Source organism: Cnephaeus nilssonii (assembly GCF_951640355.1).
Source record: "Cnephaeus nilssonii genome assembly, chromosome: 13".
NCBI lineage: Eukaryota > Metazoa > Chordata > Mammalia > Chiroptera > Vespertilionidae > Cnephaeus > Cnephaeus nilssonii.
The window spans coordinates 69120273-69133515 of NC_137084.1; the positions used below are offsets into that span (position 1 = coordinate 69120273).

At 42.2% G+C, this 13243-nt stretch overlaps 1 pseudogene across 1 annotated transcript; it reads right to left on the reverse strand.

Moving 5' to 3' along the window:
• Positions 1-1972: 1972 nt before the first annotated feature.
• LOC307110193 (hydroxymethylglutaryl-CoA synthase, cytoplasmic-like) lies at positions 1973-12149 on the reverse strand (annotated as a pseudogene). The gene is made up of 2 exons: positions 12069-12149; positions 1973-3507 (listed from the first exon to the last, which is right to left on the reverse strand). The product of its transcript is annotated as a hydroxymethylglutaryl-CoA synthase, cytoplasmic-like (transcript).
• Between the last annotated feature and the right edge of the window lie 1094 nt (positions 12150-13243).

A 13243-nucleotide genomic window follows, 5' to 3' on the forward strand; every position in this document is an offset into this window, starting at 1 on the left:
TCTTTTTTTTTTTTTTGCCATATTTCTCTAAAATTTTTTTCAAAGTTATTCACCTCACTGTCAATAAGGTGCTTAGTTAATTCTGTGCCACTATTACTGGGCCTGCCCATTGCTGGCAATGGACTTTGAGAAAACCTATTTTCTGACACTCAAAAGTTAAATGACTCTTTTCAAAAAATACTGAACTCTCAATACTTGCGAAAGTATTGCACGTACCAATTTCCCATCGACCTTTAAATCTGAACTTTTGTTATTAATCTGTATCAGTGGATGTTAAAATGAAGTCATCTTAACAAATGATGACTGTACAAATCAAAGTACAATCACTTAATGTTATACAAGAGTATTTTACACATATTACATTACATATTACCTTGCAATTTGAAACATTACATTTCATATTAACGTGTACATTTATTTTAGATAACAGAGACTTCACATATTTAACAGCAAATAAAGTTTTAAAAATTGAATTCTGTACATTAATTACAACCAGCTCTATTTTACAATCTATAAGGCTCATGTTAGTTCAGCACCAAAAACATCTACAGAACTGTCTAGCCAGACTTATTCAGACCTTGTGATGGTTTTTTAAGGTGGACGTCTGAGAAAATGCTTCAAGATCCTACTTCCAGTTCTAAGTGGAATACTCATTTTGGCTGATCAAACTATGTAAAAGCTTGGGTTTTACCTTTTTATTTTCATTAAACAGATTTTTTTTTCTAAGGGGAAAGAATACTTTTATGAAGTTAGATGATCAGTCTTCCAGTTGCATTTATTACACTGTTACATCAGAGTAACCAAGTGCCTAGCCCCTATCTTTTCTTAAAAATAGTTTTAGAAGGCAGCCACAAAAATATTTTATTTATTCTCCAAAATAAGGTTCAAAGAAGGATTGCAGCGACGAGCTTCCTCACGCACAAGTTCCAGTAACATCTCGGTGTTGTTCAGCCTAGTCCAGCGTGGACGGACGCAAGGCAGACCTCGAGCCACACTCAGAGCTGAAAGTGTACCAGGCCGCCCCTCCCAGGCCTGCTCAGGGCCAGCCTCTCGCTCAGGGCCTTTGCAATTCCTCCTCACTGCTGCCTGGGCTGAAAGCCACAGTCCAGTTTCCAGAACCAGCCACCCTCCCAACTCTTCTCTTCAGAATGTACAGAGTTTAGAAAAAGAATACGTTTGTCTTGCCATTTTCAAACAGGGTTTGTGCATATCACATGTAAGAGCACATTCCTTTTATTTTTTTCTTAGTTTTTACCTATGGTTTATTTTTTTTCTTTTATGGCTATTTAAATGTTTTTAAAATACCTTTATTACATATGTCCTCCTTTTTCCACCATTGACCCCCTCCAGCCTGCCCCCACGCCCCAGGCCGTCACCACCCTATAGTCTGTGTCCATGGGTTATGCATATAGGAGACAAGTTCTTTGGTTTATTACGTCCCGCCTCCCCACCCTCCCCTGCCGTCCTTCCGAGATTCCGCACTCTGTTCCATGCTTCCATGTCTCTGGATCCAGAGCACATCCCTTAAACTAGAAACTTCTTTTCAAAACACACCGGTGCTTTCAGTAATCTTGTTTGCTCAAAGTATAAAGTTCTTACACATTCAAAAAAATTAAAATTGAAGACCAGTACCTCTGCTCCTTTTTGCCAGAAGCACGCGACTCAACAAGCCACATTTAAACACTAAGCTTCGTGCACACGAATGGCGCGAGAGGTATGAAGTTTTGCAGAGCCCTTAACGCCATGGAGTACAGTAAGCGTTGGCTAGACTCAATAGGAAGCGTATCAGCAAGCTGAGCAAAGAGACTTTCCCAAGAACAGGATAGTTTTCCAGGCTCCGTGTCAGTCACAAAATGTTGAGCAACATGTAATCCTTTAATATTGCCCGCAGACATCCCATTCCTGACCATTCGTGTGCAAACCCCCACCTCACCCGGCCCCCTCGGGTCTTCCCCGCACAGCACGGCAGTTCTTAATGCTCCCCGTTGCTAAGGACAGCTGCCTCCGGCTCTGCTGCTGTCCCTGGGAGTCGTCGTACTTTCTTAGCAGGACTTGGGCTGTGCTGGAATGCGCAAGTCCTACTCCTTCGTCCAAAGTGTCCGCCTTTGGAGCGGGTCGCCGGGCGTAAGTTCTCCTGTGCTTTTCATCCACTCGAACCAGGTACCCTGCTCCTTCAAAGAGGGAATCTGTGGAACTCTGGGGGATGCAGCTGACCAGGTGCGGAGTGTCCCCTCTGAGCTTCATGCTTTCTGCAAAGACAGCTGCTGTCACACATGTTCTTGAGTGGAGCCTCGATTTCCGATCACATAGACTTGCTGTTATTTTATCAAGAGCAGATGCTGGTGTGGCATCTTGAGTGACTTTAAGGGAGTGGAGGGTGGCAGCCAAACCAGAGCCATAGGAGAGCACACCAGTCCTCTTCCCTGCCAGCTGCTGAGGCGAGTCCTGTGCAGGACAGAGGCGAGGGAGCCATGCACGGAAGACATGGCCATGTTTCCATTCTGACTGGATATGAGCAAAGATGCCTTTGTTTTCTGATTAAAGAGGTCAGAACCAGCCTTCATAAATGCCTTTTCCACATCTCTATCAAAGTAGGTGTCTTCTAATTTAACATCCCCAAAGGCTTCCAGGCCACTGTAGATGCTATTTTTATCTGTGTTCTGGTCATTCAGGAAGTCATTCAGCATCATCTGAGCCAGGGATTTCTGAAGCAGTTTACAGTAGGGTGAGTGGAAGATCATGACGCTGAAAGCATTCTAGGTAAAATCTCTATTTATGTCCCTCTTTCTGCCACAGGGCATGGATCTTTTAATGGTAGACAGAGCAGCGGTCTGATGCGCTGAGGTATCACTGGATGGAGAGTTTCCCATCTACTATGGGACATTCAGAAAGCGGATTGGGCTTGTGAAAGTCATAGGCATATTGCATTTGTGTCCCATGAAGTCCTCCTTCAAAAGTCAAAGGAGCATTTCGCCCAATGATCAGAGCAATGTTTCTGACTGCACCTGTGGCATATGCAGCAATATCTCCTGCAACTACCAGGGCACACCCTCCATCCCTCGAGCTGGACTCAGTCCAGTTCACAGCACTGAAGACAGCGGCTGTGCCTCTGAGCAGGCGTTTGTGGTGTCTATTCCTTTTAGATCCGTGTTCTCAGACTCCTCAAAGAGCTGCATCAAATTGGTCTTCCCTGACTTGGATTTGTCCATGATTATCTCTGTTCCAACTTCTAGCTGCCCAATGCAATCCTAAGAAAGGCGATTTCTCTCCATGAGATTCTGAACCACAGTCATGCAAAGAGCTGATATCTTCTCTGTCCATGCAGAAGCCCATCCTGGCCTGGCCCAAGCCAATGGTATACTTTCCGGCACCTACACCTTCGTACTTTCCCATCTTGGCTTGATCAACATATTGAGAAGGAAAAGAGATCTATAGGCCAACAATCCCCACATATTCTGGCCAGCAGGCTTCTGTATTCAAAGGAAGTGACCCAGGTACATGTAAGAGCTGTGTGAGGGACAAAGAACTTCAATCTTCATGTCTGTTTCCTCCGTCAGGCACCAAAGGTGCCCGGGGGGCAGTGCAGGAAAGGGAGTGAGCCTCGAAGGCCCAGGGCACAGCGACTCTCCTCACCACACCACCAGCTTTATAGCCACCCACCCACTGGATTCAGGTGTTCGTTCTTCTTTGAACATTTTGTAGAATTCACCTGTGAAGCTGTCTGGCCCTGGAGTTAGATTTGTTGGGAGTTGTGTGATTACTGATTCAATTTCATTTCCAGTACTCAGTCTGTGTAGATTTTCTGTTTCTCCAGGATTTATGGAATTTTATATATTTCTAAATGTATTTCTAAGAATGTATCCATTTCTTTCTAGGTTATCCAATTTGTTGGTGTATACTTATTTATAGTATTCTCTTATAATCCTTTGTATTTGTGTGGTGTTGATGTCACTTTTTTTCATTTCTGATTTTATTTTGGCATTCTCTTTTTAAAAATTTTTTATTGAATTTATTGGGATGACATTGGTTAATAAAATTGTATAGGTTTCAGGGTACAATTCTGTAATACATCGTCTGTATTGTTTGTTCACCACCCCAAGTAAACTCTCCTTCCATCACCATTTATCCCCCCTCTACTGTCTTTTACCTCCCTCCAATCCCTTCCCCTCTGGTAATCACCATACTTTTGTCTGTGTCTATGAGTTGTTGTTTTTTTCTTTGATTAATCCCTTCACCTTTTTCACCCAACTCCCCAACACCCCTCTCCTCTGACAGCTGTCAGTCTGTTCTCTGTATCTGTGACTCAATTTTTAATTTGTTCATTGCATTCCACATGTAAGTGAAATAATATTTGTCTTTCTCTGACTGAGTTATTTCACTTAGCATAATATTCTGTAGGTCCAACCATGCTATCCCAAGAGGTAAGATTTCCTTTTTTTTTTTTTTTTAAAGCGGAGTTGTATTCCACTGTGTAAATGTACCACAGCTTTTTACCCACTCAACTACTGCTGGGCACCTGGGCTGCTTCCAAATCTTGACTATTGTAAATAACACTGCAATGATTAGAGGTGCATATACTATTTCAAGTTAGGTTTTTGAGTTTCTTCCGATATATTCCTAGAAGTGGGATGACTGGGTCAAATGAGAGTTCCATTTTTAATTTTTTGAGGTAACTCCGTACTGCTTTGCACAGTGACTGCTTTAATCTGCATTCCCACCAATAATGCACGAGGATTTCCTTTTCTACACATCCCTACCAATAGTTGTTGTTTGTTGGTTTATTGATAGCGATTCTGACAGGTGTGAGGTTATATCTTATTGTGGTATTAATTTGCATTTCTCTGATGATTAGTGACATTGAGCATCTCTTCATATGTCTATTGGCCATCTGTATGTCCTCTTTGGAGAAGTGTCTATTCAGATCCTTTGCCCATTTTTCAATTGGATTATTTGTTTGTTTTTATGTTGAGTTGCACAAGTTCTTTATAATTTTGAATTTTAACCTCTTATTAGATATATCATTGGTGAATATGTTTTCCCATTCAGTGGGTTTTCTTTTCATTTTGTTGATGGGTTCCTTTGCTGTGCAAAAGGTTTTAGTTTGATGTAGTCCCATTTGTTAATTTTTTCCTTTGTTTCCCTTGCCTGAGAATATATACCAGAAAAAGTATTGCCATGAGACATGTTTGAGATCTTACTGCTTGTGTTTTCTTCTAGGATTTTTATGGTTTAGAGTCTGACATTTAAGTCTTTAATCCATTTTGAGTTTATTCTTGTGTATGGTGTAAGGAAGTGGTTTAATTTCAATTTTTGTACCTATCTGCCCAATTTTCCCAACACCATTTGTTGAATAAACTATATTTAACTCATTGCATATTTTTGCCTACTTTGTCAAATATTAATTGACCATAGAGGGATGGGTTTATTTCTGGGTTCTCTATTCTGTTCCATTGATTCATATGCCTGTTTTTATGCAGTACCCTGCTGTTTTGATTACAATAGCCTTGTAGTATAGTTTGATATCAGGTAGTATGATTCCTCCAACTCCGTTCTTCTTTCTGAAGATTGCTGTGGCTGTTCAGGGTCTTTTGTGGTTTCATATAAATTTTTGGATTATTTGTTCTAGTTTTGTGAAATACACCATTGGTATCTTGATAGGAATTGCATTCAATCTATAGATTGCTTTGGGTAGTATGTACATTTTAATGATGTTAATTATTCATATCCATGAACACACAGTATATGCTTCGATTTATTTGTATCTTCTTCAATTTCTTTCTTCAGTATCTTATATTATTCCAAGTACAGGTCTTTTTTTTTCTTAAATATATTTAATTGAAGGGAGAGAGAGAGAGAGAGAGAGAGAGAGAGAGAGAGAGAGAGAGAGAGAGAGATCAGTGATGAGAAAGAATCATTGATGGGCTGCCTCCTGTAATGGGGATTGAGACTGCAACCCAGGCATGTGCCCTGACTGGGAATCAAAGCTTGACCGCCTGGTTCATAGGCCAATGTTCAACCACTGAGCCATGCCAGCTGGGCTTAAGATACATGCCCTTGACTGGAATTGAACCCTGAACCTGGGACCCTTTGGTCCTCAAGCTGACACACTATCCACTGAGCCAAACCGGTTAGGGCCAAGTACAGGTCTTTTACATTTTTTTCTCTTTGAATTAGAATTAATTCTTTTTTTGTAATTACCTTTTTTTAAAAAAAAAATTCTTCTTTTTTATTGTTTAAAGTATTACATATGTCTCCTTTTTCCCCATTGAAACTTCCCTGGCCACTTCCCGCACCCCCAGGACAAACCCCCACACCCCCAGTGTCTGTGTCCATTGGTTATGCTTATATGCATGCATACAAGTCTTTTGGTTGACCTCTTATTCCCCTTTCCTCCCCCCCGCCTTCCCTCTGAGGTTTGATGGTCTGTTCAGTGTTTCTCTGGATCTATTTTTATTTATCAGTTTATATTGTTCATTATATTATACAAATGAGTGAGATCATGTGATATTTCTCTTCCTCTGACTGGCTTATTTCGCTTAGCATAATGCTCTCCAGGTCCATTCATGCTATTGCAAATGGTAAAAGTTCCTTCTTTTTTATAGCGGCACTAGTGGCCCAGTGCACGAAATTCGTGCACATTAAAAGGGGATTAGAGGAAATAATTTAATATTGCTATTTGCCCTTTCTCTATAATAGAAGTGTCAGAGATGAAAGAAAATTAGTAAAATGTATATGAAAACCTTCCTCCTGTCAGAGTCTGGGGCACACCATGGGACCCAGAGTCAAGTCCCCGCCCACGCACATGTGCCTCAAAATCGCGTGAGACCCAGACCCAGCAGGTCCCCACCCCCATTGGGCTAGATCCAGACCCGGCCATCCCACCCTTATCAAGCCCCAACAGGCAGGGGACGTAGCCTCAGGTCCCCTGGCCCGGTGCCAGGACAGGGGGAGTGGCCTGAGGTCCCCCGTCAAGCCCTGCCAGGTGGGGGACATGGCCTGAGATCCCCTGTCAAGCCCCGCTGGGTGGGGAGCATGGCCTGAAGTCCCCTGTCAAGCCTCGCCAGGTGTGGGGGGGTGCAGCCTCAGGTCCCCTGGCCTGGTGCTGGGGCAGGGATTGCGGCTTCAGGTCCCCCGGCCTGGCACCGGGAGGGGGGCACAGCCTCAGGACCCTCGTCAAGCCCCATCGGCAGGGGGGTGCAGCCTCAGGTCCCCTGTCAAGCCCCGCTGGGTGGGGAGCATGGCCTGAGGTTCCCTGTCAAGCCCTACCAGGCAGGGGGGAGCAGCCTCAGGTCTCCTGGTCTGATGCTGGGGCGGGGGGTGCGGCCTGAGGTCTCCCGGCCTGGTGCTGGGGTGGGGGCGCGGCCTGAGGTCCCCCGGCCTGGCGCTGGGGCGGGGAGAGCAGCCTGAGGTCCCCTAGCCCAGCATAAGGATGCGAAGCGCACCCTGAGGTCCCCCATCAAGCCCCGCCGGATGGGGGGTACGGCCTCAGGTCCCCTGGCCTGGTGCTGGGGCAGGGGTCGTGACCTGAGGTTCCCCGGCCTGGTGCCCTGTCAAGCCCCACCTGGTGGGGGGCATGGCCTGAGGTTCCCCAGCCTGGCGCTGGGGCAGGGGGAGAAGCCTGAGGTCCCCTGTCAAGCCCTATTGGGGCGGGGGAGGGCACAGCTTCAGGTCCCTGCTGATTGCTCATTAAGGGTCCTTATGGGAACTTGGCTTCAGCTGTGGGTGCAGCCATCTTTGTGATGGAGTGATGGTCAATTAGCATATTCCCTCTTTATTAGATAGGATAGTATTCCATTGTGTAGATGTACCATGGGTTTTTTTAATCCACTCACCTGCTGATGGGCACTTAGGCTGCTTCCAAATCTTAGCTATTGTAAACTGTGCTGCTATAAACATAGGGGTGCATATGTCCTTTCTGATTGGTGTTTCTGATTTCTTGTGATATATTCCTAGAAGTGGGATTACTGGGTCGAATGGGAGTTCCATTTTTAACTTTTTGAGGAAACTCCATACTGTTTTCCACACTGACTGCACCAGTCTGCATTCCCACCACAGTGCACAAGGGTTCCTTTTTCTCCACATCCTCTCCAGCACTTGTCATTTGTTGATGATAGCCATTCTGACAGGTGTGAGATGGTACCACATTGTCATTTTGATTTGCATCTCTTGGATGATTAGTGACTTTGAACATGTTTTCACGTCTCTCGGCCTTCCTTATGTCCTCTTTCAAAAAGTGTCTATTTAGGTCTTTTGCCCATTTTTTGATTGGATTGTTTATCTTCCTTTTGTTAAATTGTATGAGTTACCTATAAATTTTGGAGATTAAACCCTTATCGGTGATAACATTGGCAAATATGTTCTCCCATGCAGTGGGCTTTCTTGTTGTTTTGTTGATGGTTTCTTTTGCTGTGCAGAAGCTTTTTATTTTGATGTAGTCCCATTTGCTTATTTTCACCTTGGTTTCCAATCCCCTAGAGACAGTGGTTCTCAACCTTTCTAATGCCATGACCCTTAAATACAGTTCCTCATGTTGTGGTGACTCCCAACCATAAAATTATTTTCGTTGCTACTTCATAACTGTAATTTTGCTACTGTTATGAATCGTAATGTAAATATCTGTGTTTTCCGATGGTCTTAGGCGACCCTGCTAGCGGTTCTCAACCTGTGGGTCGCGACCCACAGGTTGAGAACTGCAGCTGTAGAGCAGTTGGGGGTCTACAACATGAGGAACTGTATTAAAGTTCCTCAGGTTGGGGGTCTAATTTTATGGTTGGGGGTCACCACAACATGAGAAACTGTATTAAAGTGTCACGGCATTAGAAAGGTTGAGAACCACTGCCCTAGAAGCTGTATTGGTAAAGATATTGCTACGACATATGTCTGATATTTTGCTGCCTGTGGATTCTTCTAAGATTTTTATGGTTTCCCATCTATGTTTAAGTTTTTTATCCATTTTGAGTTTATTCTTGTGTATGGTGTAAGTTGGTGGTCTAGTTTCATTTTTTTGCATGTGTCTGACCAATTTTCCCAACACCATTTATTGAAGAGACTGTCTTGACTCCATTGTATGCTCTTGCCTCCTTTGTCAAATATTAATTGAGCATAATGGCTTGGTCTATCTTTTACATTTTTTATTAAATTTGTCCTTAAGTGTTGTGTTGTTGTTTTTTAATATATATACACTTGTAAATGGGGTTGTTTTCTTAGTTTCCATTTTCTTTTTTTTAATTCTTTATTGTTTAAAGTATTACATACATTTCCTTTTTCCCCTATTGGACTCCCCAGCTGTTCCCACCCCCCAGCAAATGCCCTCAGCCCCCTACTGTCTGTGTCCATTAGTTTCCATTTCTGATAGTTCATTATTGGTGTATAAAAATGCAACTGATTTATGAACATTTATTTTGTATCCTGCTACTTTACTGAATTCACTTATTAGTCCTAGTAATTATTTGGTAGAATCTTTAGGGTTCTCTACTAGTAGTTTTGTTCATCTTTTCTATTTTTTTGGGTCTTTATTTCATTTATTTCTGCTCTGACCTTTGTTACCTTCCTTCCTTCTATTTGCTTTGGCCTTTGTTCTTTTTCTAGTTCCTTTAGGTGTAAAGTTGTTTGTTTGAGATTCTTCTTATTTCTTGATGTAGGCATTTATCACTATAAATTTCTCTCTTAGAACTGCTTTTGCTGTGTTTCAGTGGTTTGGTATTGAGTTTCCATTTTCATTTGTCTCAAGATATTTCTAAATTTCCTCCTTGATTTCTTCATTAACCCTCTGATTATTTAGTAGCATGTGTTTAGTCACTATGTGTTTTTTTTTCCAAGTTTTCTTCTTGTAATTGATATCTAGTTTTATACCATTGTGATCACAGAAAATATTTTATATTGTTTCAGTCTTCTTAAACTTAGAGGCTTGTTTTGTGGCCTAACATGTGGTCTATCCTGGAAAATGTTCCATGTGCACTTGAAAAGAAAGTATATTCTGCTATTTTGGGGTGGAATGTCCTGTAAATATCTATTAAGTTCATCTTATCTAATGTGTTAAGGTCACTGTTTCCTTGTTGAAATTTTATCTGGATGATCTATCCATAGTTGTAAATGGGGTGTTAAAGTTTCTTACTATTATTGTAATATTATCTCTCCCTTTACGTCAATTAATATTTGCTTTATTAGGTGTCCCTACATTAGGGGCTTAGATGTTTACAAGTGTTATCCTCTTGATATGGTTGATCTTTTTATCATTATGTAGTGCCATTCTTTGTTTCTTGTTAGTCTTCATTTTAAAGTCCATTTGGTCTGACATAAGTATTTTTATTCAAACTTTATTTTCATTTCCATTTGTATGCAACATCCTTTTCATCTCTTTATTTTCAGTCTCTGTGTAGCTTTCGATCTAAAGTAGTCTCCTATAGGCAGCATTAGCATGGATCCTGTTTTCTTATTCATTCAACCATCCTGTGTCTTTTAAAATATATATATTGATTTCAGAGAGAGGAAGGGAAAGAGAAACATAAATGATGAGAGAGAATCATTGATTGGCTGCCTTCTGTATGCCCCTTACTGGTAATTGAGCCTTCAGTGTGGGCATGTGCCCTGACTAGGAATTGAACTCTGAACTCCTAATTCATGGGTTGAAACTCAACCATTGAGCCACATCAACCAAGTCACCCTAAATGATGTAGCATTTAGTCCATTTACTTTTAAATTAATTATTGATAGGTATGTATTTATTTCCATTTTAGCATTTTCCAGTTGTTTTTGTAGTTCTTTGTCCTTTCTTCTTCTCTTGCTCTTTTCTTGCACATTGATGACTTTATATAGTGATTTGTTTGTTTAGGTTCCTTTGTAAAATTTGTTGTGCATCTATTTTTGGATACTATGGGATTAATACATAACAAGCTATGTTTATAGTGGTCTATTTTAAGTTAATGGTCACTTCAATTTGAACACATTCTAAAAGCACTACTTTTTTTACTCAACCCCATTTTTGTTTTTGACATATGTGTATTCCTTAATTCATTACTCTAAGTTACACGTGCCTTTACTACTTTTGTCTTTAACTTTCACACTAACTTTATAATTGGTTGATACACTATATTTATAAAATGATTGCCTTTATCAGTGAGATTTTATTTATTTATTATTTATTTATTTATTTTTGTTAATCCTCACCTGAGGATATTTTTTTCCATTGATTTTTAGAGAGAGTGGAAGGGAGGGGAGACACACACACAGAGAAACATTGATGTGAGAGAGACACTTTGATTGGTTGCCTCTTGCACACATCCTGACTGGGGCTGGAAATTGAACCTGCACCAAGGAACGACCAGAATTGACCCCATGATCCTTCAGTCCATGGGCCAACACTCTAACCACTGAGCAAAACTGGCTAGGGCTATTTTCTTATTTTTAGTTTTGGCCTTTTCTTTATAATTTAAAGAGGCTCTTTAACCTTTTTTGCAATGCCAGTTTTGTGGTGATGAACTTTAGATATTGTTTGTCTGGGATACTTTTTCTCACTCCTTCAATTCTGAATGATTATCTTGCTGGGTAGAGTCTTCTTGGTGGTAAGCTTTCATTAGTTTGAATAGACTGTGCCATTCCCTTCTGGCCTGCAAAATTTCTGCTGAAAAATCAGCTTATAGTCTTACAGGGAAAACCTTTGTACGCCACTGTTTGTCTCTTGCTGCATTTAAGATTCTGTGTTTATCTTTAACTTTTGGCATTTTAATTATGTGTCTTTTTGGGGACTCTGCTTTCTGGACTTGGATGTCTATTTCCTTCACTTTTAGGAAAGTTTTAGAGATTTTCTTCAAATATGTTTACTGTCTTTTTCTCTCTCTTTTCTCCTTCTGGGACCCTGATGTTAGTATGCTTGATGTTGTCCCAGAGATCCCTTAAATTATCTTCATTTGCTTTCTTTTTTTCCTTTTGATCTTCCAGTGGGGTGACTTCCACTACCTTGTCTTCCACCTTGCTGACTCATTCTTCTGCATTATCTAATTGGCTATCTATTGCTTCTACGGTATTTTTCATTTTAATTATTGTATGTTTCAGTTTTGACAGCTTTATACTGTCTCTTTGTCAGTGAGTTTATCTACTTTGTCAGTGAGTTTATCTACTCTCACAAGTTCTTTGAGCATCTTCATAACCATTGTTTTGAACTCTTTATCTGGTAGATTGCTTATCTCTTTTTCTGGAGTTTTGTTCTGTTCTCTTGTTTGCAGCATATTTGTCTCTTTGTTTTGGCTAACTCTCTGTGTCTTTTTATGAATTAAGTGAAACAGCAACCTGTGCTGGCAGGGTGGCCAAGGCTGTAGTTATATCAGGCTTGGGCCAAAGGGAATCCCAGGAGTAGGCCTGGCTGAGGCAGGAGCTATAGCTGGCGTAAGCATGGGCTGTGGGAAGTCCTGGTGCAAGGAACACTGGGACCCAGTTTTACCTGAAGCCTGTGTGAGCCATCGTGAGTCCTGTGGGCAAGCTGCGCTGGGAAAGCCTTGGCAGGCCAGTTGGAGTTGTAACTGGAGTGAGCTCAGACCACGGGAAGTCCTGGAGGCAAGCTGTGCTAAAGCCTGGTGCTGTGGCTGAAGCCGGAGTGGTCTGCAGGACGTCCCTGGCACTAGCTGCACTGGGAGGGCGCTATGCTATAGGGGGTGTGCGGGGAGTTTCAGGGATAAGAGCACTGGGGTGACCTTGGTGGCCTGGATGAAAGCTGTAGCTGGAGCAGGTGAAGGAGAGACCCAAGGGTAAGCGTACCACAGCCCAGCGCTGTGGCCAGAGAGGCTGTGGGCCGTGGGAGTCCTGGGGGTGAGCCTCAGGTGTGCTGGGATGGCTAGGGCACGTGGACAGTGCTGCTGCTTGTGTGGTCAAAGCGGGGGGAAGGGAAGCACAACACACTGTGCCCTCTGCCTGACACTGGGGAGTTCCTGCAGCTCCCTCCGGTGTGGCACATGCTCTAGGGTTAGTAAGTTGACTTATTTCTGGTATAGATCTGCTTTAAACCAGTCTGTCTTTTCATGGTGCCCCAGGATGGGCGAGTCTGTGTGTGGGCCCCTCAGTGCTACCTCCTTGCTGCATGTTGGTGCATTGAGGGTGGGGTATTTATCTCTCCATTTCTGAGGTCCCTCTTACTTGCTATGCAGAAGCTGTTGTTAGCCCTCAGTTCAAGATCTCTCTTTTTAAAAAATATATTTTATTGATTTTTCACAGAGAGGGAGGGAGAGGGAGAGAGCCAGAAACATCGATGAGA